The sequence below is a fragment of the Bufo bufo genome, chromosome 4, assembly GCF_905171765.1.
Source record: "Bufo bufo chromosome 4, aBufBuf1.1, whole genome shotgun sequence".
NCBI classification, from domain to species: domain Eukaryota; kingdom Metazoa; phylum Chordata; class Amphibia; order Anura; family Bufonidae; genus Bufo; species Bufo bufo.
In genome coordinates, this window is record NC_053392.1 from 275,968,361 (window position 1) to 275,991,939 (window position 23,579).

Consider the following 23,579-nt stretch of genomic DNA (forward strand, 5'->3'; position numbering starts at 1 on the left):
CTCTCCACCAGAGGAATGAGAGATGAGAAGTTCTCTTTGTAGCAGGGGACGAGAAGAGTGAACAACCAGTAATCCATGTTGTCTAAAATGCGTATAACGCGTGGGTCTTGGGAAAGGCAGCCTAACATGAAGTCAGCCATGTGTGCCAGAGTACCAACAGGCAAGACTTTGCTGTCGTCATCAGAAGCTGATCTGACCCTGTAAAAGATTGTAGGTGAGGGCCTGAAGCAGTGGCGTACACACAATCCATGGGGCCCCTGTGCGAAACTGATCTATGGGGCCCCCTCCCCGTCCCCCCCAACCTGCTTTCAAGCCCCCCCCCCACTACCTCCCCTACTAGTGTTGTAACTATAGTGTAATGGGCCACAGTGCAAACATTTTTACAAAGAACCGGCAGATTTTCTTACTAAGGGCTCTTTCCGTGCGGGTAATCCGCTCAGTGAATGAGGGCCAAGCCCCGCTCCGGACAGCAGAGACACGGAGCAGTAACATGATTGATAATGCTCTTTGCCTCTCTATGATCTTTTTACTACAAAATCACGGTGACAACTTTATGTCTCTGTGATTTTGTAGTAAAAAGATCACAGAGAGGCACGGAGCATTATCAATCATGTTACTGCTCCTTGTCTCTGCTGTCCGGAGCGGGGCTTGGCTATCTTTCATGCAGTGGATTACCTGCACGGGATCCGCTCCTGTTAAAGAGCTCTAAGCCCAATGCATGGCTACACTCACCCAGTCCTAATAAAATCTGGTCCTACCTCATCCAGGGTGTCGCTGGCATCGGCGTGATGTCCACTGGATCCAGACCAAGGTCCCTGTGGTGAGAAAAAAATAATAATCACATAAGGAAGGGATGGTGACTGCCCCTGTGAAATCCCCAGCAGGGGGTGCTGTGCTGGCCTGTAAGACTGAGCCATGTCAATGTATAGCAGGGTAATCTAGGACATTTCCCCCAAGTGCAACCACCTTTGTTCCTGTCACAGTAATTATGCCCAGATATGTGCCCCCTCATAGTAGTTATGCCAAATATGTGTCCCCTTACAGTAGTTATGCCTACATATGTGCCCCCTCAAAGTGGTTATGCCAGATTATGTGTCCCCTCACAGTAGTAATGCCAGATTATGTGTCCCCTCACAGTAGTAATGCCAGATTATGTGCCCCCTCACAGTAGTAATGCCAGACTATGTGCCTCTCACCTAGTAACGTCAGATTATGTGCCCCTCATAGTAGTAATGCCAGATTATGTGCCCCTTCACAGTATTTATGCCCAGATATGTGCCTCCTCAAAGTAGATATGCCCAGATATGTGCCCCCTCAGAGTGGTTATGCCAGATTATGTGCCCCTTCACAGTATTTATGCCCGGTTATGTGCCCCCTCAAAGTAAATATGCCCAGATATGTGCCCCCTCAGAGTGGTTATGCCAGATTATGTGTCCCCTCACAGTAGTAATGCCAGAATATGTGCCCCTTCACAGTATTTATGCCCGGTTATGTGCCCCCTCAAAGTAAATATGCCCAGATATGTGTCCCCTCAGAGTGGTTATGCCAGATTATGTGCCCCTCACATTAGATATGCCCACATATGTGCCCATCACATTGGTTATGCCAGATTACATGCCCCGTCACAGTAGTTATGCCTTCATATGTGCCCCCTCATAGTTATGCCTTTATATGTGCCCCCCTCACAGTGGTTATGCCACATTAGGTGCCCCCTCAAAATAGTTATGGCAGATTAGGTGCCCCCCTCAAATTAGTTATGGCAGATTAGATGCCTCTCAGTAGAGATACCAACTTTTGTGCCCCCTCACTCTAGTTGTGCCCATCAAACCCCCCCTGCCCCCCTGCCCCAAGTCTGCAGCATTAGAAAAAAAAGAGGAGGCAGCATTAGAAAAAAAAGAGGAGGCAGATTGCCGTGCTTTCAGGTCTCCTCCCACAGCCAGCAGCGTGATCTGGGGCCAGCAGGGGGAGCTCCTGAGCTCTGAAGATCAGTGAAGCAGGGAGCAGAGAGGTTTCCCTGCTTCACTATGGAAACGGAACTGCCTGACCGGGTGTGTGTGAGTGTGTGCGCTCCTACCCCCTCTTCCTTGTAAAATATTATATGCGAGGGCCTGCAGTTGAGCTGACCCTGTAAAAGATTTTAGGTGAGGGCCTGCAGGTGAGCTGACCCTGTAAAACATTATATGCGAGGACCTGCAGGTGACCTGACTCTGTAAAACATTATATGCGAGGACCTGCAGTTAAGATGACCCTGTAAAACATTATATGCGAGAGCCTGCAGTTGATATGACCCTGTAAAACATTATTTGCGAGAGCCTGCTGGTGAGGTGACCCTGTAAAAGATGATATGCGAGGGCATATATGCGAGGGCATTATATGCAACGAATAAGCATGTTGATATGATGGAAGAGGAGGAGGAGGATGAGAAAAGGAAGATTTAACCATATACCCTTTTTTGTGGTGGAAGGGGTGCATGGGAATACAGTGTACTCAGTACATTAAACAACACATTTAAAGTGCCTTTGTTCTTCCGCTTTCCTCTGGTGGAGTCGAGAAGTCTGGGGCAGTCCAGGCCTTGTTCATTTTTATAAGAGTCAACCTGTCATCATTTTCAGTTGACAGGCGGATACGCTTATCTGTTATAATGCCACCAGCAGCACTAAATACCCACTAAGACAAAACGCTGGCGGAAGAACAGGCCAGCACCTCCAAGGTGTAGAGCGCCAGTTCGTGCCATGTGTCCAGCTTGGACACGCAGTAGTTGTAAGGCACTAAGGGATCATTGAGGACGCTGACACGGCCTGCTATGTACACCATATTCCAAAATGTTTCCCTTCTTGTGACATTAGGCCGCGCATCAGGGTGAGGGTGCTGGCGGGGTGTCATGAAACTATCCCAGGCCTTGGAGAGTGTTACCCTTCCTCTGTTGGAACTGCTGTGTGTTCCCCTTGTCGCCCCTCCTCGTTTGGCCAAGGAAGTACAGACTCTGCCGCCAGCATTGTCAGATGGAAATTTTTTTAGCAATTTTTCAACAAGGACCTTCTGGTATTGCACCATTTGGAATGAGAGATGAGAAGTTCTCTTTGTAGCGGGGGTCGAGAAGGGTGAACACCCAGTAATGCGTATAATGCACGGGTCGCGGGAAAGGCAGCCTAACATGAAGTCAGCCATGTGTGCCAGGGTACCAACAGGCAATACTTTGCTGTCATCATCAGGAGGATCACTCTCAATCTCCTCATCCTCTTCCTACTCTTCTGCCCACCCACGCTGAACAGATGGAATTAAACTTCCATGGGTACTACTGTCACGCCGGTGACAGGTTTGAGAAGGTCTGACAGAATATCTGCACATTAGTTATCTGACAGCCTCTTTTGGTTTCACTTTGTCTGTGTGTTGCTGGTATGTCCACACCCCCTGTTCAGGTGTGGATCATGTGACCTTCACCTCCCCCTATTTAGTCTGACTTTACCCATCACTCCTTGCTCTGGATAGCTTCATTTGGTTTTTGGAAGAGCTGGAGTGTGGCTCATGGTGAAGTCCTGTTCGTCCATCATCCATCAGCCTCAGAAGTTAAGTGTTCCGCTTGTTGTGTTTTGTATTCCCCCCACCTTTGTTGTTTACTAGGCCTCAGCGAGACGCTGGTTCCTTCACCAGGGAAGGAGCGGGTTGTCTCTGCCCGGTCATTACTATTAGGGCATATGAGGGCCACCAGGGTTTTCTAGGTTCCTGTGTATGGGCATCTCTACCATCGGTGCCCATACGGATAGGAGTTAGGGCCAGGAGCAAGGTTTTATAGGTGGTGACACTTTTCCTTCCCTAGCGGTGAGGCCTAGTGTATTTTCCTCCCTTCTTGTTGTCCTTTGGTGTTCTCCCCTACAACATCCGTGACAACTGCCCTCTGTAGCGGAGGCAACCGTCTCCTGCTCCTCCTCCTCTTCATCATCCAATTTGCGCAGAGAAGACGGACTGAGGGTGGTCTGGCTATCACCCTGTGTAATGTCTTCTTCCCCCATTTCCACCTCTTCCACATGCAAAGCGTCGTCCTTAATTGTGAGCAGCGAGCGTTTGAGTAAACACAGAAGTGGGATGGTTACGCTGATAATAGGGTTATTGCTGCTTACCATCTGTGTTGATTCCTCAAAGTTTCTTAAAACCTCACAGAGGTCAGACATCCATGCCCACTCCTCGCTTCTGATTAGCGGAAGCTGACTGGAAAGGCGATGACCATGTTGCAGCTGGTATTCCACTACTGCTCTCTGCTGCTCACAAAGCCTGGCCAACATGTGGAACGTGGAGTTCCAGTGCGTGCTCATGTCGCACAACAGCTGGTGAGTTGGCAAGTTAAAGCGCTGCTGAAGCGTTGACAGAGCGGCTGAAGCTGTCGACTTGCGGAAATGTGCACACACGCGGCATACCTTCACCAGTAGCTCAGGCATATTGGGGTAGGTTTTGAGAAACTGCTGAACCACTAAGTTTAAGACGTGGGCAAGGCATGGGATGTGTCTGACCTTGCCGAGCTCCAAAGCCGCCACCAAGTTACGGTCATTATCACACACAACCATGCCTGGTTGTAGGTCGGCCATTATCACACACAACCATGCCTGGTTGTAGGTTGAGTGGCGAGTGCCACAGCTCAGTCTGGTCTCTTATCCCTTGCAACATTTCTGCGGTGGTGTGCTGTTTGTCCCTTAAGCATATCAGCTTCAGCACGGCCTGTTGACGCTTCCCCACTGCAGTGCTACACTGCTTACAGCTACCAGCTGATGGCTGACTGGTGATGCACGTGGATAATTCAGAGGTGGAAGTGGAGGAGGAGGATTAGAAGGAGAAGTGGGGGTTGGAGCCACTAGCGTAGGTTCTGGCGGAAACCCTGATTGCCATCCTAGGGTATGACTCGCTCCCGGCCTCCACAATGTTCACCCAGTGTGCCGTCAGGAAAATGGAGCATCCCTGGCCAAATGCACTTGTCCATGTGTCCGTGGTTAAGTGGACCTTCCCAGTAAGTGGACCTTCCCAGCGTTAGTCAGGGCACGTGTGACGTTTCAGGACACATGTTGGTGTAAGGCGGGCACGGCACACCTCAAAAAATAGTGGCGGCTGGGGACAGAGTACCGCGTGATGACTGCCGACATCAGGCTGCGGAAGGCCTCAGTGTCCACAAGCCTAAACGGCAACATTTTCAGGGCAAGTAATTTTGAAAGGTGCACATTTAGTGCTATGGCCTGTGGGTGGGTGGCTGGGTATTTGTGCTTGCGTTCAAATGCCTGGGGTAATGACATTTTGATGCTGCGCTGGGACAGGGAAGTGGATGTGGTAGCTGATAGTGCCTGCGAAAGTCCAGGTGCAGGGCAGGAGGCATACACGCCTGCGCCTTTGACAGGCGATTGGCCAGCACGTACCATAAAGGAAGAGGAGGCAGTGGTGTGATTCGCAGACACAGATTGTGGACCAAGGCGTTCGTCCTACTTATTACGGTGCTTGGATGCCATGTGGCAGATCATGCTGGTGGTGGAGAGGTTGCTAGTGTTCACGCCCCAGCTCATTTTGGTGTGGCACTGGTTGCAAACTACTATTCTTTTGTCGTCCGTACTTTTCTCAAAAAAGCGCCATACTGCAGAACACCTACCCCTTGGCAAGGGAGATATATGTAAGGGGGTGCTCTGTGGAACAGTTGCGGGCCTGTTTGGTGCAGCCCGCCTTCTCCCTTTTGCCACCCCACTGCCTCTTCCAGCCTGTTGCGGTGCTGCAGATCCTTCCCCCTCTATACTGCTGTCCTCGTTCGGCTTTCCACCTTTACAGGTTGGGTCAGTGACCTCATCGTCCACCACCTCCTCTTCCACTTCCTCACTCTGATCATCCTCTTGATTTGTTGACCTAACCACAACCTCAGTGATTAACAACTGTGTCTCATCCTCGTCATCAACCTCTTGAGACAGTAATTGCGGTTGACTCATTGGCAACTGTGTCTCATCATCATCCACCTCATTAAACACTAATTGCCGTTCCCCACCGTCATGTTCTTGTGACTGTGGATGCTCAAGAGGTTGGGAATCAGGGCACAAGATCTCCTGTCATTCTTCAAGCATGCTTGGTGAGAGGGCCAACTCAAGTAATGGCTAGTGTTAAGCGCGAATATTCGAATAGCGAATATTAATTGTGAATATCGCAACTTCGCTAATTCGCGAATATTTCGAATATAGTGCTATATATTCGCTATATCGAATATTCGTAATTTTTTTACATCTGAAAACATGATTCCTCCCTGCTTCTTTCTTGTGGGTCAATGATTCATTGGCCCAAAAGCAACTTAAGCAGGAAGGAATCATGTTTTCATATGGAAAAGAATATGACGAATATTCTAAAAAACTAATATTTAGCAATATAGTGAATATATTAGTTATTTAGAATATTCACCTTTTTTTTCAATCTGTACAGTTGTTCGCATACTCCTCCCCGACAAGCGTCCCCATCACCATGGGAACGCCTGTGGGTTCGAAAATACCATTGGATCTGAGTTTTCCCTGAGATCGTGAAAACTCAGATTCGAATGTATATTCTAACCCACAGGCGTTCCCATGGTGACGGGACGCTTGTCGGAGAGGAGTATGCCAAAGTGGAATAACAGTACATGTAGTGTCCCACTAGGTAAATGTGGGCACTACACAAGGGTCAATTGGGCCACTTTGTTCTCCACCTCCTGTGGAACAGTGGCATTGTATTTTACATCACATTTTAATGTGTATTGCTATGCTTTTATGTGCATATTTCCCCTGTTATCAGTGTATCAGGCCTGCTAGGGGACCCCCTAGTATAAATAGCCAGGTCCAGACAGGAAAAGGTAGGGCAGTGTATTCCAGGAGGCTAGTGAGTGCAGTCTAGCCTGCCTGAGGTTCCTGAGTAAAGCAAGCTCAGAAGTTGCCCCACCAGGAGAAGGGTTTACCTCCTGAGAAACAAGTTCCCACAACAGAACAGAGCTAGTATTCCAGCCAGACAAGAAAGCTGAAGGGCAGAAGGATTTATATTGAAAGCAAGGATATATACCTGAGGAAGATTCCCTAACCAAGGATAAAGCCAACAATAGGGCATACGGGCCTTGGGATAAAGACAGACAGGATTTCTGAGGAAAAGTACGGCCTGATCTGTAAGTGTGTTAATATTACGAATATTCTAAAAAACGAAGTTATAGCAATATAGCGAATATTCGTAAAATACACATATAGACTGCAATTTAGCTATAGTATATTTTTTTTATAGTCAAATTTTTTTCCAAATCTGAAGTTCAGAAAAGACAAAAAAGATTATAGTACTATATTAACTAAATTGCAGTCTATATGTGTATTTTACAAATATTCGCTATATTGCTATAACTTCGTATCAGAATTATTACATAGCCAGCACCTGCTGAATATGGAGTGAGTTCAGCTTCTGAGCCTGCTCCCTACATTCCTTATACATAAATGATATGCAGTTACATGATTTTGCCTTAAGTGTTTAAAGAATAGATTCACTTTAAAAGCATAGTTAGCAGGTAAGCATAATCAAACTTTCAACATACCTTTGTTTGCTATTGTATACTTAGCACTTTTTCTAGTTAATTTAACCCTTTATGGACCTCTGACATAATAGTAACTCAGTGAGATATGAGAGATAAATGGAGCAAGGTCATCAGCTGATCCCATTACATACCGTATTTTTTGCCCTATAAGACGCACCGGCCCATGAGACGCACCTAGGTTTTTGAGGAGGAAAATAAGTAAAAATATATTTTTAACCAAAAGGTGTGCTTTTGGTGGGTTTTGAACTAACGGTGGTCTGTGCATGACACTACTATGGGGGATCTGTGGATGGCACTGTTATGGGGGGATCTGTGGGTGGCACTGTTATAAGGGGTTCTGAGGGGGGCACTGTTATGGGGAGGATCTGTGGATGGCACTGTTATGGGGGGATCTGTGGATGGCAATGTTATGGGGGGGTGATCTGTGGATGGCACTGTTATGGGGGGGTGATCTGTGGATGGCACTGTTATGGAGAGGGATCTGTGGATGGCACTGTTATGGGGGGTGGATCTGTGGATGGCACTGCTATATATGTGTCACCCACAGATCCCCCACCCCATAACAGTGCCACCCACATATCCCCCACCCCATAATAGTGGCATTCACAGATGCCCTAATATACCAGAGCTAAACCTGTGGGAGGGGGAGGAAGGAGGGGCCGGTGTCATGCAAATGCGGTGGGGCCGGTGCGGTCACTGTACTTCGGCCCCGCCGCACACTCACTGCTTTATTGCCTAAACCTTTTATAATAATAATTTTAATTGAAGTTCCGATCCCCAGCCCCATCTGTACTACTAACGAAATGTCCTGTAGCAGGCAGAGCAGGGCGGGCGGCCGGCCGTAACTCACTGATGTCACGTGCCTGCGCCGCCTACTTTATGAATGAAGTAGGCGGCACAGGCACGTGATGTCAGTGAGTTACGGCCCGCCGCCCGCCCTGCTCTGCCTGCTACAGGACATTTAGTAAGTAGTATAAATGGGGCTGCGGATCTGAACTTCAAATAAAGTTATTATTATAAAAGGTTTAGGCAATAAAGCAGTGAGTGAGCGGCGGGGCCGGAGTACAGTGACCGCACCGACGCCGCATTTGCATGACACCGGCACCTCCTCCCTCCCGCCTCCAGCTGATACATCACAGTCTGCGATGCTGCAGCATCGCAGACTGCAATATAAAATGGCAGCATTCGCCCCATAAGACACAGGGGCATTTTGCCCCAATTTTTTGGGGGAAAAAGTGCGTCTTATGGGGCGAAAAATACGGTATATGGTGGGATCCTGGTTGTTTAATTCCTCAGATGTAGCAGTCAATATCAACTGCCTCATCTCAGTGCTAAGAGAGAAGGAGGGGGCTCTGATTGGTTGCTATAATAGCCTGGGGCCTTGTGAACTCATAGTGAGCTGCATGCAAAGACAGGTAGCCTGTAAATATTGCAGACTGCAATAGTATTCTATTGCAGTCTATGGTACAAGCAATCAGAACAGTGCATGTTGAAGTCTTCTAAGGGGACTAAATGTTACAGTAAAAAAAAGTTTTTAAGAAACCCATAAAACAATTCACAATTTAAATCACTCTCCCTTTCTCAATTTTCCATTTAAAAAATAAACAAGAAAATAAAAAACAACAATAAAAATACATAAACAATAAAAAATAAACATAATAAGTATCACCATCTCTGAAAATGTCTAAACTATTAAAATATAAAAATGTTTTTCTCCATGGTGGATGCCACAATGGGAAATAAAATATGTAAGCATTTGCATTTTCTTGGTCACCTTGCTTCTCCCAAAAATGAAGAAAAATTTTATCAAAAACTCATGTGTATGTTTTTTGTTAGCAGTAAAACATAGTAAAAACTATATAATTTTGGTATTGACATAATTGTACTGATCTTTGTCATTTTTTAGCATAAAAAATAAAAACACAAAAACAAAAATTGGCGGGTCCTTAAGTGGTTAAACAACAGTACATGGATATGTAGTCTGTAACACTTCTATAAAAGCAGTCTGGCTGGATAACCTGGAATTTACCATATAAAATCAGTTTAGTTGAGTGGTCTAGACTTATAAAACAACTGTCTCTCTAGAAGGCCTAAACATCCTATATGATATTAGTATTGCTTTGTAGACTGGTCTTCCGAACATAATAGCAGTCTGGTTACATAAGCTAAACTTCCCCACATAATAAGTCACATAAAAGCAGTCTGACTGTGTAGACTTCCTCCTTATAACCGCAGTTTGGTTGGGTAACCTAGGCTGTCTGGCAGTCTGGTTATCTATAATAGATTTCCTAAAATAAAAGCAGTCTGGCTAATTTTCCTAGGCTTTTTCATATAATAGCAATCTGTCTAGGTATCATAGACTTTCCCATATAGAGAAAATGTATCTTGACCTGTAATTTTGCTTTCCGCAAGTCCGATGGTAGCAAAGAGCAAAATGTTTTGTCCTCCAATGTCCACCCTAGGACCAGACCACCTAGAATGATGAGTTAAGAATTAGCATAATTAATTGCTGGTGCTTTATGAACCCTCTCACAGAGTTCACAGATGTGTTATAAACAGATACAAATAACTGAGATTACAGAAAGGGTATATATATGTGCTGCCTTCAGACTCGAGGATGGCAAAATTACAGGTAAGACAATTTTTCTCTTTCCTCTTCATCCTCAGGCAGCACCATGTAGGGTGAAACAGCCTTTATGTAAAGCATGCAGTCCTATAAATGGGACTACAGATTGGTCAGGAAGCTGCGATACAGATACTTGAATGATTTGGGCCTTTTCTGCTGAGGGGTGGGGCTCAGTGGGCGGATTTGGCCCTTCCTGGAAAAGAAGGAGAGGCCTCCTATTTCTGGACAATAGAAATTAATTGGTCTGTTGATGTATCAAGTATGAAGATAGGAAATACAGCAGGTAGACATGGTTTCCTGTTTGTGACCATCCAATCCACCACTTTATAATAGACATGTACCTTAGGGCAATGAATTTAAAATCCTCTAGAAGCTTTCCTACAGTAATAGAAGATTCATTGGATCATCAACAGTATGGTCAGAAGAATCTTCAAGACAAGAAGAAGAATTTCTACAATAGGAGTAGATCCTATCAATAGTAGTTCTTCAGTTGCAAAGTGTCTGAAGACACAGACTCCAATAATTGAATTCCTAAATGCATCCTCCCTTACTCTCAAATTTATGAACTGGAGCCTAAGAGATGAGGATGATAGAAGCCTTTCTAAAGCAGTAGGTCTGATATGGAGGAAATACCCTAAGTAGGGTTGAGCGAACACCTGGAAGTTCGGGTTCGCCGGGTTCGGACGAACTTCGAAGCAAAGTTTGGGTTCAGGACCCAAACTTGACCCTGAATCCTAACCCCGTTGAAGCAAATGGGGACCCGAACTTTGGGGCACTAAAATGGCTCTAAAAAAGACATAGAAAGGGCTAGAGGGCTGAAAAAGGAAGAAAAATAGGGCTAAGAGTGGAACAATTGTTCTGCAAACAAATATGGATAGGGAAATTAATCAAAACAAAGTAAAAAATAATGATCTTGAACTAGGAGGCGGAGGTCAAAGTATAGTAGGCGGTTGAGGAGGCGGTGGATGTGGCGGTGTAGGTGGAACCGGTAGTGGAGGGGGAGGAGGTAGCCAACACTATTTTTGTAGGGATTTTTATTTATTTATTTATTTTTATAAATTTGACCCTAAAAAAGGACCATAAAACATTGGGAAATATAAAAAAGAAAACAAAGAAAAAAGTGTGCTGGAGAATAACAATGGCTGGATGCGGCCGGTATACTTGTCTATTCTGCACAAGGTATGGACAAGTCCTGTGGGATCCATGTCTGGTTCATTTTGAATGTGAGCTTGTCCACATTGACTGTGGACAGGCGTCTGTGCTTGTTTGTGATCACCCCCCCGCCGTGCTGAACACACTTTCGGACAATACACTGGCCACAGGGCAGACCAGCACCTTCAAGGCGTAAAGGGCAAGCTCAGGCCATGTGCCGAATTTAGAGACCCAGAAGTTGAATGAGGCAGACCCATCAGTCAGTATGTGCTGGCGTGTGCACACGTACTGTTCCACCATGTTGCTGAAATGCTGCCTCCTGCTAAGATGTTCCATATCAGCTGGTGGTGCTGGTTGTTGTGGCTTGCTGACAAAGCTTTTCCACATTTCGGCCATGCTAACCCGCTCTTCTGAGTTGCTGGCGGTGCCCCAGCAAAGAAGTTGGCGACTTCTTTGCTTCTGCCTTCGCCTTATGCTTCCACTGAGCCCCCGGTGTCAGGTGGGAATGCCATCAGCAGCGTGTCTACCAGTGTGCGCTTGTACTTGGGCATCTTCTGATCACACTTCAGTGACGGAATTAAGAACGGCACGTTGTCCTTGTAGCGGGGATACAGCAGGGTAGCCACCCAGTAATCAGCACTGGTTAAAATGTGATAAACTCGCCGGTCGTTGTGCAGGTACTGCAGCATGTAGTCGCTCATGTGTGCCAGGCTGCCCAGAGGCCAACAATAAGCTGTCCTCTGTGGGAGGTGTATCGTCTGTGTCCTCTGTATCCCCCAGTCACGCTTTAGTGATGCCCATGAGCTGTTTTGGGTGCCACCCTGTTGTGAACACGGTTCCTCCTCATCATCATCCTCCTCATCCTCCAGAACTGTGCCTTGGCTGGACAATTGTGTATCTGGTCTCTGTTGGTGCAGGAACCCACCCTCCGACCACTTGTGAATGACTACCCTGATAGCCATGGAAATGATCCCTCTTCCTCCTCCTCTTCCTCCTGTGCCACATCCTCTTCCATCATCGCCCGAAGTGTTTTTTGAAGGAGACATAGAATTGGGATAGTAACGCTGAGTACTGCGTCAGCGGCACTGGCCATGTTGGTGGAGTACTCAAAAAAGTGCAACACGGCACACACGTCCTGCATGGAGGCCCACTCGTTGGTGGTGAAGTGGTGCTGTTCCGCAGAGCGACTCACCCATGCATGCTGCAGCTGAATCTCCACTATCGCCTGCTGCTGCTCGCACAGTCTCTCCAGCATGTGCAAGATGGAGTTCCACCTTCTGGGCACGTCGCATATGAGGCGGTGAGCAGGAAGGCCGAAGTTACACTGCAGCGCAGACAGGCGAGCAACAACAGGGTGAAAGCGCGCACAGACAGCCCGCACTTTCTGCAGCAGCTCTGACATATCGGGATAATTTTTCAGGAACCTCTGCACCACCAAATTTAGCACATGCGCCAGGCAAGGGATGTGCATCAAACCGGCCAGGCCCAGAGCTGCTACGAGATTTTGCCCATTATCGCACACCACCAGGCCGGGCTTGAGGCTCACTGCCACCAACCACTCCTCGGTCTGTTGTTCCATGCCCGTCCACAGCTCCTGCGCGGTGTGAGGTTTTTCCCCCAAACAGGTGAGTTTCAAAACAGCCTGCTGTCGTTTCCCCCTGACTGTGCTGAAGTTGGTGGAGAAGGTGTTACGCTGACCAGATGAGGAGGCGATAGAGGAGGAAGCGGAGTAGGAGGAGTAGGCAATAGGAGGCAAAGAGAAACGTCCTGCAATCCTCGGTGGTGGAAGGACGTGCGCCAAACTGATATACGCCTCAGGCCCAGCCTCCACTGCATTTACCCAGTGTGCAGTTAGGGAGATAAAAGTCTCCATCTCCGCCAGATGGAATGACAGCATTTCAGAGGCCAGGAATTTTGAAATACTGGCATTCAGGGCCAGGGATCGCAGGTGGGTAGGGGGGTACTTCCTCTTTTTCTCCAGTGTTTAGGAGGTGGACAGCTGAACGCTTCCATGGGACATTGTCGAGATGCTTGGTGATGGTGACGGATGTGGTGGCATTGCTGCCACATCCTCTGTTTGTGGGTTGGCAGGTGCCACTGTCACTCCAGAGGGGGAGGAAGAGGCTGAGACTGCAGCAGAAGAGGGACCAAGAGGAGCCTGAGATAATTAGTGTTTTTTGAGGTGTTTACTCCACTGCAGCTCGTGCTTTGCATTTAGATGCCTGGTCATGCCGGTGGTGCTCAGGTTTAGAACATTTCTGCCTAGCTTCAGGCTCTGATTGCACAGAGTGCAAACCACTCGCGTTTTGTCGTCAGCACATTGTCTGAAGAACTGCCATGCCAGGGAACTCCTTGGAGCTGGCTTTGGTGTGGTCAGTCCCTGGGTGCGGTGGGCAGTAGCAAGCGTACTGGCTAGGGGATGGCCACTCTGCTTTTGCACACTTCTCCCTCTTTTGCTGTGCGGCTGGTACTGTATGACCACCACCTCTTCCTCCGAACTGCACACATCACTCGCATGACCTTGATTTTATGTGTGGTCTAGGACCTCATCATCCTCCACGTCATCTTTCACCCACTCTTCACCCCTGCCCTCCTTGCTGGTTTGCACACTGCAGAAAGCCGCTGCAGTTGGCACATGTGTTTCACCATCATCAGAGATGTGCTGTGGTGGTCCTTGTCCATGTTCACATCCTGAAACATACAGTCAGGTCCATAAATATTGGGCCAGCGACACAATTGTAACATTTTGGGCCCTATACACCACCACAATGGATTTAAAATGAAACAAACTAGATGTGCTTTAACTGCAGACAGGCAGCTTTAATTCAAGGGTATTTGCATCCAAAACAGGTGAACAGTGTAGGAATTACAACAGTTTGCATATGTGCCTCCCACTTGTTAAGGAACCAAAAGTTTTTGACAATTGGCTTCTCAGCTGTTCCATGGCCAGGTGTGTGTTATTCCCTCATTATCCCAATCACAATGAGCAGATAAAAGGTCCAGAGTTCATTTCAAGTGTGCTATTTGCATTTGGAATCTATTGCTGTCAACTCTCAAGATGAGACCCAAAGAGCTGTCATGATCAGTGAAGCAAGCCATCATTAGGCTGAAAAAAACAAAACAAACCCATCAGAGAGATAGCAAAAACATTAGGTGTGGCCAAAACAACTGTTTGGAAGATTCTTAAAAAGAAGGAACGCACCTGTGAGCTTAGCAACACCAAAAGACCCGGAAGTTCACCGAAAACAACTGTGGTGGGTGACCAAAAATTATTTCCCTGGTGAAGAAAACACCCTTTACAACAGTTGGCGAGATCAAGAATACTCTCCAGGAGGTAGGTGTATGTGTGTCAAAGTCAACAATCAAGAGAAAACTTCACCAGAGTGAATACAGAGGGTTCACCACAAGATGTAAACCATTGGTGAGCCTCAAAAACAGGAAGGCCAGATTAGAGTTTGCCAAACGACATCTAAAAAAGCCTTCACAGTTCTGGAACAACATCCTATGGACAGATGAGACCAAGATCAACTTGTACCAGAGTGATGGGAAGTAAAGACTATGGAGAAGGATAGGAACTGCTCATGATCATAAGCATACCACCTCATCAGTGAAGCATGGTGGTGGTAATGTCATGGCGTGGGCACGTATGGCTGCCAATGTAACTGGTTCTCTTGTATTTATTGAAGATGTGACTGCTGACAAAAGCAGCAGGATAAATTATGAAGTGTTTCGGGCAATATTATCTGCTCATATTCAGCCAAATGCTTCAGAACTCATTGGACGGCGCTTCACAGTGCAGATGGACAATGACCCAAAGCATACTGCAAAAGCAACCAAAGAGTTTTTTAAGGGAAAGAAGTGGAATATTATGCAATGGCCAAGTTAATCACCTGACCTGAATCCGATTGAGCATGCATTTCACTTGCTGAAGACAAAACTGAAGGAAAAATGCCCCAAGAACAAGCAGGAACTGAAGACTGTTGCAGTAGAGGATTGGCAGAGAATCACCAGGGATGAAACCCAGCGTCTGGTGATGTCTATGCGTTCCAGACTTAAGGCTGCAATTGACTACAGAGGATTTGCAACCAAGTATTAAAAAGTGAAAGTTTGATTTATGATTATTATTCTGTCCCATTACTTTTGGTTCCTTAACAAGTGGGAGGCACATATGCAAACTGTTGTAATTCCTACACCGTTTACCTTATTTGGATGTAAATACCCTCAAATTAAAGCTGACAGTCTGCAGTTAAAGCACATCTTGTTTGTTTCATTACAAATCCATTCTGGTGGTGTATAGAGCCCAAAATTTTAGAATTGTGTCGATGTCCCAATATTTATGGACCTGACTGTAAGTGGCTGGGCATCAGTGCACTCAATCTCTTCCACTTCTGGAGCAGGGCTATGTGGACGGCCCCTGGAAACCCTGCCAGCAGAGTCATCAAAAAGCATAAGAGACTGCTACATGACTTGGGGCTCAGACTGCTTGGCTGATTTGCAAGGGGGTGATGAGAAAGACAGGTGCCCATGGGCTGCAGGTGCCAATTCTGCACTTTCAGCAGGGGACCGGGTGGGATACGATGTGAAGGTACTAGAGGCACTGTCAGCCACCCAATCTACTACCACCTCTACTTGTTCTGGCCTCACCATTCGTACACCGGTATTTGGGCCTATGTGCACCTGAGGAAGGTGTTTCATTTGGGCTTGTAGCTGACACAGATCGTCTACATCCTCTCCCTGCAACAGGAGCTCCACCAACCCCAGCAGCACCACGACCAGGGCCATGTCCCTTATTTGATGCTCTCCTCATTCTTTGAGGTCACCCACTGAACTAACAGACAGATTACCTATATTATTTTCCCTGTCACGTATGCAGTGCAGGAGTACTTCACACAATAAATGGGTATATGACGCGCACCTAACTAACAGACTGGTTAGCTATATAAATTTCCCTGTCACGTATGCAGTGCAGGTGTACTTCGCGCAATAAATGGGTATATGACGTGCACCTAACTAACAGACTGATTAACTATATTATTTTCCCTGTCAAGTAAGCAGTGCAGTTGTACATCACGCAATAAATGGGTATATGACGCGCACCTAACTAACAGATGGGTTAGCTTTATAAATTTCCCTGTCACGTATGCAGTGCAGGTGTACTTCATGGAATAAATGGGTATATGACGTGCACCTAACAAACAGACTGATTAACTATATTATTTTCCCTGTCACGTATGCAGTGCAGTTGTACATCACGCAATAAATGGGTATATGACGTGCACCTAACTAACAGACGGATTAACTATAACAATTTCCCTGTCACGTATGCAGTGCAGGTGTACTTCACGCAATAAATGGGTATATGATGTGCACCTAACTAACAGACGGATTAACTATATCAATTTCCCTGTCACGTATGCAGTGCAGGTGTATTTCACGCAATAAATGGGTATATGACGTGCACCTAACTAACAGACGGATTAACTATATCAATTTCCCTGTCACGTATGCAGTACAGGTGTACTTCACGCAATAAATGGGTATATGACCTGCACCTAACTAACAGACTGATTAACTATTATATTTGTGTGTCAGGGGTACAAAGTACAATGTTGCATTGCACCCACACACAAAAAATCGCTGTAGGTCACCCACAGAATTAACAGCCAGATTTATGATTAGTTTTCTGTGTCAGGGGTGCAAAAATGGTGTATTGCACCCACAAAAAAAATCGCACTAACACTGTCCTTCACGTCAGCTGCCTGCTTTCTGTCCCTTCACTACTGAGAGCTGATGGGTGGTGCTACACGTGATCCAGCTTATATAGAGGCTGGGTCACATGATGCAACAGCTAATCACAGCCATGCCATTAGTAGGCATGGCTGTGATGGCTTCTAAGGGCACACAGCTTAAAAGCTTGTTGATTGGCTGCCCGAACACCGAACTCGAACCTAAACTTTTTCGGCAAAGTTTGGGTTCGGATGCGGGTACCAAAAATCGTAAAGTTCGAAAGAGTTGTAGAAAACCAGGAAAGGGTAAACAGGAGATGGGTAGATTCAGCCAGTGGCGTAGCGAGGGTTGCCAGCACCCGGTGCAAGCCATGTATTGCGACCCCCCAACCTGTAGACCCACCCCTTTTTACAGATAATGTAGTAGATGTCACTTGCAATCCTATGTAACACCACAGATAACTCAGTGATAACTCTCTGAGTACACATAATGTAGTAGATGGGTGTGAGGCACCAGAATTCAGAACACGCACAGTGTGACCTGAAGTCTGGGGCCAGGATGCGCAGGGTGGGCTATATTCTCAATCCAACCCCCAACCCTACCGTGAAACAGATATGTGGATGGACATTTAATACATTACTACAAAATATACAGTAGAATACAGCAGGGGCGTAGATAAGGGGGGGATAGGGGGGTTCAAACCCCCCCCAGAGTGTCTGTTCTCCTAACCTGCCAGAGAACGGCCCGGGCGTGCCGCTGCCTGCAATAGCGGCGCGGGCAGTGCGGCACACAGAGAGGTGATGGAGGCTGCAGGGCGGGCAGCGCAGGGGGGCAGGTACGGCGGCACAAGTAACTCACAGACACACACAGGGCAGCCAGGCAGGGATGACGCTGATGATCACATGGCATGCACGCTGCCTTTAGGCTCCGCCTCCGCCTGTCGTATGTCTGGACCCCGGCCAGCTTCCTGCCTGCGCGTGCCTGCTACTACTGGGCGGCGGCTGACAGAGCACAGAGCCTGGAGATCTCAGAAGATTAGAAGAGAGAGAGAAGAAAGAAAAAGAAGTAGTTTGAGAGAGAGAGAGAGAGACAGACAGACAGAGACTCTGGAGCACTAGTGTAAGTAAAAGTAATAGTTAAAGAAGAAAATCAAGAAGATTCAAAGCCCACCCCCACCCCCCGGGCCCACACCAGGCTACAGACAGTGTCAATTCATATATTTAGTCCAGCCCCCAGACTCTTATGAATTGAGGGAAGTTGTATTGGGCCAAATTCACAAGACTGAAGAAATAAATAGAATTGCCCATGGCAACCAATGAGATTCCATGTGTCCATTTTTAAGAGAACCTAAGAATACAGAAGCAAAGATCTAAGTGATTGATATGTGCAACAATTACAGTTTTTCTTGCTCCAGTCCAGGTGATTTGGGCCCACTTTCGTTTATTTTAAATAGATTTTTGGTTGGTGTCTGCTGCATATTTTTACTAAGTATTTTTTGAAAATACTCAATAAAAATGTGCAGTGGGTAGGTACCAGTAACGAGTCTTTTTAAAACATGTTTTTTCCATATGGTGTCAAACAACTAAATTGGTATTGCTCAAGGTAAAGGATTGGTTTAGGAATGATATGGCTGGTATATTTTTTTCAAACCCTGGGGTGTCTGCTAGATAAAGTCTTATAATTTGAGAAAGCTGAACCCCCCCAAGGAAAAAAAATTATCTACGGCCCTGGAATACAGCACCACATACCTCATCCATTCAGTGACATCTCCTGCGATGTAGACTTTCCTCAACGTTTTCATTCAGAGATAAGGCCGCCATGACACCTCACTTTACTATCATCCTCCCCTCCTTGTACCTCAACACTGTCATCCTGCTGCCCCCAAATACTGTGGTAGAGCCAGATAGATGGGAGGAACGGAGTTGAGGCACACTAATATATACTAATAATACAGAGGGGCCATTATATTATATTAAAACACAGGGGGCTATTATATATAATAATAATACAGTCAGACCTTCGAGAGGATGGACGATGGTGCAGATAGGCAGAGGCCAACTGACTACATATGATGTCTCTGTAGTAGTTCAGTTTGTCTTCCCTCTCAGTGTGTGTAAAAAAGGCACCCATTTTGGATGGGTAGCAAGGGTCTAACAAGGTGGAGAGCCAGAAGTCATTCCTCTGCCGAATGGTGACAATTCAGCTGTCACTACACAAGCAAATGAGCATGCATCGGGCCATTGTGCAGGTGACTCAGAGGGACTCCCTGCCTCCATCTCCACTGCATACGGTGTGTCTGGGTCCTCTGTCTCGTCTTCCTCATCACCCTGTAGCTCCTCTGGCTGCTCCACCTCTCCTGTCAGCTGAGTAGAAAAACCACCCATTTCGCTACACATTGCTTCTGCTCCAATGTCCTCCTCCCCCTCCTCCTCCTCTTTCAGTTCAGCCCCAACAGGGCTCATGTGGCCGTGAGATCTAGGCGCCACATCTCCTGTCCCCTGACTAGCCATTGTTACCACCATCTGTCCCAGGACATGAAGCAGTGGAATGACATCATTCATCCAATACTCCTGGCGAATTACAAATAACGTGGCGTCCTCAAAGGGCCTGAGCAAACGGCAGGTGTCACGCATGAGCTGCCACTGGCTGACATCGAAGTTACACAGGGGAGTACTCCTATCCGCTTGAATCATCAAGAAATCGTTAATGGCCTTTCTCTGTTCGTATAGTCGGTCCAACATATAGGGGGTGGAATTCCAATGGGTGGAAAGGTCGCATATCAGCCTATGTTGGGGGATGCCGTTCTGCTGCTGCAGCTCAAGGAGGGTGTGTTTTGCGGTGTATGAGTGGCTGAAGTGCATGCAAAGTTTCCTGGCCATTTTTAGGATTGCAGATGGGTGGAAGACTTCAGGAACCGCTTGACAACCAGATTAAACACGTGTGCTATGCAGGGCGCATGGCTCAGCCCTCCTTGACGCAGTGCCGACACAATGTTCTTCTCGTTGTGGGTCACCATGGTTCCGATTTTGAGTTATCGGGGAGAAATCCAGGATTCGATTTCTTGCTAAGCAGTTCCTCCCCTGTGTGAGTCTGTTCACCAAGGCAAACAAGGTCAAAAACAGCGTGACACCGCCGTGCCCCGCACATGTGGTATGCTGGAGGGGCACTGTGACTTGTCCCTGCAGTGGAGGCTGAGGACTAGAGATGGCGGAGGTTGTTTCGCAGCAAACTTTGCGTGTTTGCGATTCGCCGAACATGCGAACATATGGATATATTCGCGCCCGCCATATTCTATTACATTGTGAAGAACTTTGACCCATGACACATCCATCAGGTGGTACAGGACAGCCAATTTAGACGTTTCAGCACATGGACATACAGCCTACCTTATAAATTAACCTGATCTGGCCACCATTTTACATTCAGTGTTTTGCCAGTGTAGGGAGAGGTTGCTGTGTGGAGCAGGGACAGGCTGTTAGGGACACCAAACAATAGCTAATAGGGCCACAAAAGTCATTTTAAGGACTGGTATAGGTGTGCTATCGATAGGTGCAATACACAGAGGGGTGTGATATACTTATAATATACTTTTATAATGAATCAAAAACACATACAGTCAAGTCCATAAATATTGGGACATCTACACAATTCTAAAATTTTTGGCTCTATACACCACCACAATGGATTTGAAATGAAACAAACAAGATGTGCTTTAACTGCAGACTGTCAGCTTTAATTTGAGGTTATTTACATCCAATCAGGTGAATGGTGTAAGAATTACAACAGTTTGCATATGTGCCTCCCACTTGTTAAGGGACCAAAAGTAATGGGACAGAATAATAATCATAAATCAAACTTTCACTTTTTAATACTTGGTTGCAAATCCTTTGCAGTCAATTACAGCCTGAAGTCTGGAATGCATAGACATCACCAGACGCTGGGTTTCATCCCTGGGGATGCTCTAACAGGCCTCTACTGCAACTGTCTTCAGTTCCTGCTTGTTCTTGAGGCCTTTTTCCTTCAGTTTTGTCTTCAGCAAGTGAAATGCATGCTCAATCGGATTCAGGTCAGGCGATTGACTTGGCCATTGCATAACATTCCACTTCTTCGACTTAAAAAACAGTTTGTTTGCTTTTGCAGTATCCTTCGGGTCATTGTCCATCTGCACTGTGAAGCGCCGTCCAATGAGTTCTGAAGCATTTGGCTGAATATGAACAGATAATATTGCCCGAAACACTTCAGAATTCATCCTGCTGCTTTTGTCAGCAGTCACATCATCAATAAATACAAGAAAACCAGTTCCATTGGCAGCCATACATGCCCACGCCATGACACTATCACCACCATGCTTCACTGATGCGGTGGTATGCTTAGGATCATGAGCAGTTCCTTTCCTTCTCCATACTCTTCTCTTCCCATCACTTTGGTACAAGTTGATCTTGGTCTCATCTGTCCATAGGATGTTGTTCCAGAACTGTGAAGGCTTTTTTAGATGTCGTTTGGCAAACTCTAATCTGTCCTTCCTGTATTTGAGGCTCACCAATGGTTTACATCTTGTGGTGAACCCTCTGTATTCACTCTGGTGAAGTCTTCTCTTGATTGTTGACTTTGACACACATACACCTACCTCCTGGAGACAGTGGCGTCGCCAGGGGGGGCCAGAGGGGGCCACGGCCCCCCCTACATCATGCTGTGCCCCCCCATGTGCCCCCCCAACTAAAATGACCCCCCCCCCCAAGTGAGCAGCCGCCGCCGGGCACAGGGAGATGAGCGCTTCCATTGCGCTCATCTCCATTGTAAACTGCCTATGCCAGCGGAGGTGCAGGGGAGGGAGAGGCGTGTCCCTTCCCTTTCCTCTGATAGGCTGCAGGCAGGCACCGAAGTGGAGGAGAGGCCCCGCCCCCTAATTACTCCTGTTTACCTTTCTAAAGATAAAGGACCTTTGATGATGTCATCACAGGTCCTGTAAGGGAACTGCACAGTGTAAAGTGTAGTTCCCAGGTTAGAACAGTGCATCTGCCAGGACCTGTGATGACATCATCTTCAACATCACAGGTCCTGCAGAATCTAGCAAAGGAACTGCACCAAAAATGGTGTAGTTCCTAGGTTTCAAAGGTACATCTGCCAGGACCTGTGATGACATCATCACAGGTCCTTCAACCCCTAACAGCAAGTATTAAAAGTTCACAAGCAGCTCTGCATTGATCCATACAGACTGGAATGGAGAGGTAAGAGGAGGTCCTCCAATTTTCATCATTTACCTCCCCTCCATGCCCTGTTTTTACTCATTGCTCACTCATGTATACTACTTCAGACAGTTACCACTACCTCATGTACCTCACAGTGACCACTACCTCATGTACCTCACACACACAGTGACCATAATGTATAACTGACCACATATTTCTATAAACACTGCATCTACAGTATTATACCTTCTATGTGTCACATCAATACACTGCTCTGTATATATATATATATATATATATATATATATATATATATATAGATATAGATACACACACATACATGCACACACACTGCATATATTACACAGTATTATACATGCAATATGTACAGATATATAGTATATACCGCAGTGCACTGATATGTGAGGTACAAGGTATAATAGATGCTGTGTGTACAGATATCAGTACACTTCTGTATATACTATATATGTGAGGTACGAGGTATAATAGATGCAGTGTGTACAGATATATAGTATATACAGCGGTGTACTGATATCTGAGGTACGAGGTGTCAATACACTGCTGTATTTACTATATATCTGTACACACTGCATCTATTATACCTCGTACCTCACATATTACACTACTGTATATACTGTATACACTGCATATATTATACCCCGTACCTCACATATCAGTACACTGCTGTATATACTATATACCTGTACACACTGCATCTATTATACCCTGTACCTCACATATCAGAACACTAGGGAATATACTATATACCTGTACACACTGCATCTATTATACCGCGTACCTCACATAACTGTACACTGCTGTATATAATATACATCTGCATCTATTATACCTCTTTTGTGTGCCAGGGCTGTTTTGTAATCCCATTCCGGCCCTGATGGCATAAATTATAAAACGCAGCAGCAAGAATAGTTCATGGAACAAAGGGAGGGGCTATAAAAGGGGAATGGGGGCCCAATTTAGATTCCTGCTATGGGGCCCAGTGATTTTTATGTACGCCCCTGCCTGCAGGCACTAGGCCAGCAGCCTATCAGAGGCCGGCGCAATGACGTCATCGTGCCGCCTGAGCCTTACATTACAGCGTGGGACACAGGAAGAGGCTGCATCGCATCGCTGACACTTAGGTAAGTATAAGTGTTTTTTTTTTTTTTACAATAGTGTTACTGGCACATTGGGGGGGCTTATTACAAAACTGGCACATGATGATGGGGGGGACTTTATACTGGCACATGATGATGGGGGGGACTTTATACTGGCACATGATGATGGGGGGGAACTTTATACTGGCACATGA